We start from the raw sequence: 5,000 nt of genomic DNA on the forward strand, positions 1-5,000 counted from the left end.
TACCTTAACCTAACCCGTATTGTACCTTAACCTAACCCGTATTGTACCTTAACCTAACCCGTATTGTACCTTAACCTAACCCGTATTGTAACCTTACCTAACCCGTATTGTACCTTAACCTAACCCATATTGTACCTTAACCTAACCCATATTGTACCTTAACCTAACCCATATTGTACCTAACCTAACCCATATTGTACCTTAACCTAACCCATATTGTACCTTAACCTAACCCATATTGTACCTTAACCTAACCCATATTGTACCTTAACCTAACCATATTGTACCTTAACCTAACCCATGTTGCGCTTAACCTAACCATGTTGCGCCTTAACCTAACCCATGTTGCGCCTTAACCTAACCCATGTTGCGCCTTAACCTAACCCATGTTGCGCCTTAACCTAACCCATGTTGCGCCTTAACCTAACCCATGTTGCGCCTTAACCTAACCCATGTTGCGCCTTAACCTAACCCATGTTGCGCCTTAACCTAACCCATGTTGCGCCTTAACCTAACCCATGTTGCGCCTTAACCTAACCCATGTTGCGCCTTAACCTAACCCATGTTGCGCCTTAACCTAACCCATGTTGCGCCATAACCTAACCCATGTTGCGCCTTAACCTAACCCATGTTGCGCCTTAACCTAACCCATGTTGCGCCTTAACCTAACCTATGGTTGCGCCTTAACCTAACCTATGTTGCGCCTTAACCTAACCTATGTTGCGCCTTAACCTAACCTATGTTGCGCCTTAACCTAACCTATGTTGCGCCTTAACCTAACCTATGTTGCGCCGTAACCTAACCTATGTTGCGCCGTAACCTAACCTATGTTGCGCCTTAACCTAACCTATGTTGCGCCTTAACCTAACCTATGTTGCGCCTTAACCTAACCTATGTTGCGCCGTAACCTAACCTATGTTGCGCCTTAACCTAACCTATGTTGCGCCGTAACCTAACCTATGTTGCGCCGTAACCTAACCTATGTTGCGCCTTAACCTAACCTATGTTGCGCCTTTAACCTAACCTATGTTGCGCCTTAACCTAACCTATGTTGCGCCTTAACCTAACCTATGTTGCGCCTTATCCTAACCTATGTTGCGCCGTAACCTAACCTATGTTGCGCCTTAACCTAACCTATGTTGCGCCTTAACCTAACCTATGTTGCGCCGTAACCTAACCTATGTTGCGCCTTAACCTAACCTATGTTGCGCCTTAACCTAACCTATGTTGCGCCTTAACCTAACCTATGTTGCGCCTTAACCTAACCTATGTTGCGCCTTAACCTAACCTATGTTGCGCCTTAACCTAACCTATGTTGCGCCTTAACCCAACACACGTTGGGCCTTAACCCAACACACGTTGGGCCTTAACCCAACACACGTTGGGCCTTAACCCAACACACGTTGGGCCTTAACCCAACACACGTTGGGCCTTAACCCAACACACGTTGGGCCTTAACCCAACACACGTTGGGCCTTAACCCAACACACGTTGGGCCTTAACCAACACACGTTGGGCCTTAACCCAACACACGTTGGGCCTTTGTTGGGCCTTAACCCAACACACGTTGGGCCTTAACCCAACACACGTTGGGCCTTAACCCAACACACGTTGGGCCTTAACCCAACACACGTTGGGCCTTAACCCAAACACACGTTGGGCCTTAACCCAACACACGTTGGGCCTAACCCAACACAGTTGGCCTTAACCCAACACACGTTGGGCCTTCAAACCCAACACACGTTGGGCCTTAACCCAACACAACGTTGGGCCTTAACCCAACACACGTTGGGCCTTAACCCAACACACGTTGGGCCTTAACCCAACACACGTTGGGCCTTAACCCAACACACGTTGGGCCTTAACCCAACACACGTTGGGCCTTAACCCAACACACGTTGGCCTTAACCCAACACACGTTGGGCCTTAACCTGCTCTGTAATTGTCATACGACGCGTTAAATTAGTGTAGTGTTGCCTAACTGCAACCCCCGCAATATAGTTTGCTACTCGCACTGCCCGGTCCCCAGAGTATCGCTTCATGTTAAACACCTTGCAGCTATACACTGTAATGCGGATGGCGGCAGGACGTACATGCTCAATGCCCTTCGCAGTTGTTCATTGGCATTCGCATGGCGAAGCACAGCCTACGTTGTGGTACGGCTTGTGGCAACTGTCCGCTGATGTTGTACGTCCAAATCACACACTGTACCGCACATTGGTCCTCATGTACTGAATGATACATCGTGGTACATGTGTGACCGTACCACGACTGCGCCAACAACGGCGAACCATACGGTCCAAATATTGTGCACTCAGCTACGTGTCGTCTCCCTATAAGAGCTGGATTGCAGTATGGTATGCCGTGGATGGCGATCAGCATGAGCCGTCTGTTGATGTAGTGGCGCGTGTTGTCAGACGTAGTCGTCTCTTCTCACACACCGTGATAGCATGGTGCACTGCGTTCCACATCTGCGACATGCGACAGAGGCCGGTTGACAGTCGTTCGCGCAATGGACATCGCATACGTACGGGGGCCACCTTCCACGTGTTCGCGAAGCGTGCACATGTTGTTGCGTGTATGTGGGCAGACATAGTGTGTCGTGACACCTGACACAGGCATGCAACAATCGTTGAATTTGCAAATGGCGATGGGACGTCTACGTTTGCTGGTGACGTTACGCAAATGAAGAACTGGTAAACCGTTGTGGTGCGGTTGTTCTCGCTAGAGGTGAATCAGTGATGGCGACGATCGGTTGAGCTACCAACCGGTTGTTTCAGCGATACCCAGCCATGCCCACGAACGTGAATGGCATGTGGGTGTGAAGCGATACGCGGCGGTGGCTGGGTTGGGACCGTCCCCGGCCGGTGAGGGGGGGCCTTCCGGCGTGCTGGCCGCGCGGTGCGTGGGCGCACGCGCTACAGCCGGCTGGTGGGGGCGGCCAGTGGCAGGCGCGCCGGCCGACGGAGGCGGCAGGCGGCGCAGCTGCGCGCCGGCGCACCCTGCACGCGGCGCCGTGCGGCCAAAGTAGGTCCTCGCGGGCCCGGTGCGAAGCGCGGTGGACATCTGCAGTGTGCTGGTCCGATTGAGGACTGTGTGCGCTGAGGATGCGCCGCCGCCCGGCGCTCGGCGCCGCGACGCCGTCTGCTGCTCCGGTCGCCTCTGCGGTTCTCGCAGGTGGATTGTATCGCAGCTGTGCGGACGTGTTGGCGCGTGCGCTGTGCTGGGAGAGTTCGCTTCGGCACCCAAGTGGGGCTTTTGTCCTTCTGTGGCGCTGGCGTTGGAGCTGCCGGCCACCGTAGTGGCGCGTGTTGTCTCCCGCCGGCAATGCCACGACAGCACGCTCCCGGGCCTCTGTCGGCAGCGGCAAGCTCAGTTGGGAGCACGGGTGGTCGCACCTAAAGCGTCTACTCGCCAAACTCCGGGCGATTGCGCCTCTCTCGAACCCGACCAAGTACTTAGGACGGCGCTGCGCGCCGCCGGGACCTGAGAGGGTTTCGAGGTGTATTGTGCAGGGGAGCTCAGCCTCCTCCTGTTTGCAGAATAATTGAGCGGACGCTTGCGTGTTCGCGCGGGCCCCCGGGACACACTCCCGGGCGGCCGGCTGCTCAGCTCTAGTTGACGCAGCTCCTGGTTGATCCTGCCAGTAGTCATATGCTTGTCTCAAAGATTAAGCCATGCATGTCTCAGTACAAGCCGCATTAAGGTGAAACCGCGAATGGCTCATTAAATCAGTTATGGTTCCTTAGTTCGTACCCACGTTACTTGGATAACTGTGGTAATTCTAGAGCTAATACATGCAAACAGAGTCCCGACCAGAGATGGAAGGGACGCTTTTATTAGATCAAAACCAATCGGTCGGCTCGTCCGGTCCGTTTGCCTTGGTGACTCTGAATAACTTTGGGCTGATCGCACGGTCCTCGTACCGGCGACGCATCTTTCAAATGTCTGCCTTATCAACTGTCGATGGTAGGTTCTGCGCCTACCATGGTTGTAACGGGTAACGGGGAATCAGGGTTCGATTTCCGGAGAGGGAGCCTGAGAAACGGCTACCACATCCAAGGAAGGCAGCAGGCGCGCAAATTACCCACTCCCGGCACGGGGAGGTAGTGACGAAAAATAACGATACGGGACTCATCCGAGGCCCCGTAATCGGAATGAGTACACTTTAAATCCTTTAACGAGTATCTATTGGAGGGCAAGTCTGGTGCCAGCAGCCGCGTAATTCCAGCTCCAATAGCGTATATTAAAGTTGTTGCGGTTAAAAAGCTCGTAGTTGGATTTGTGTCCCACGCTGTTGGTTCACCGCCCGTCGGTGTTTAACTGGCATGTATCGTGGGACGTCCTGCCGGTGGGGCGAGCTGAAGGCGTGCGACGCGCCTCGTGCGTGCTCGTGCGTCCCGAGGCGGACCCCGTTGCAATCCTACCAGGGTGCTCTTGAGTGAGTGTCTCGGTGGGCCGGCACGTTTACTTTGAACAAATTAGAGTGCTTAAAGCAGGCAAGCCCGCCTGAATACTGTGTGCATGGAATAATGGAATAGGACCTCGGTTCTATTTTGTTGGTTTTCGGAACCCGAGGTAATGATAATAGGGACAGGCGGGGGCATTCGTATTGCGACGTTAGAGGTGAAATTCTTGGATCGTCGCAAGACGAACAGAAGCGAAAGCATTTGCCAAGTATGTTTTCATTAATCAAGAACGAAAGTTAGAGGTTCGAAGGCGATCAGATACCGCCCTAGTTCTAACCATAAACGATGCCAGCCAGTTCCTCCGATGACTCGGCGGGCAGCCTCCGGGAAACCAAAGCTTTTGGGTTCCGGGGGAAGTATGGTTGCAAAGCTGAAACTTAAAGGAATTGACGGAAGGGCACCACCAGGAGTGGAGCCTGCGGCTTAATTTGACTCAACACGGGAAACCTCACCAGGCCCGGACACCGGAAGGATTGACAGATTGATAGCTCTTTCTTGATTCGGTGGGTGGTGGTGCATGGCCGTTCTTAG

General features: G+C 53.3%; 1 non-coding gene across 1 annotated transcript in view; it reads left to right on the forward strand.

The window, feature by feature from the left end:
• Positions 1-3,627: 3,627 nt before the first annotated feature.
• The window catches only part of LOC124587110, a 1,896-nt gene continuing 523 nt past the window's right edge, over positions 3,628-5,000 (forward strand). Inside the window, exon 1 of the ribosomal RNA XR_006975270.1 lies at positions 3,628-5,000. This exon is cut by the window's right edge and continues 523 nt beyond it. This is a non-coding gene — a ribosomal RNA (small subunit ribosomal RNA).

The sequence above is a fragment of the Schistocerca americana genome, unplaced genomic scaffold (assembly GCF_021461395.2).
Source record: "Schistocerca americana isolate TAMUIC-IGC-003095 unplaced genomic scaffold, iqSchAmer2.1 HiC_scaffold_578, whole genome shotgun sequence".
NCBI lineage: Eukaryota > Metazoa > Arthropoda > Insecta > Orthoptera > Acrididae > Schistocerca > Schistocerca americana.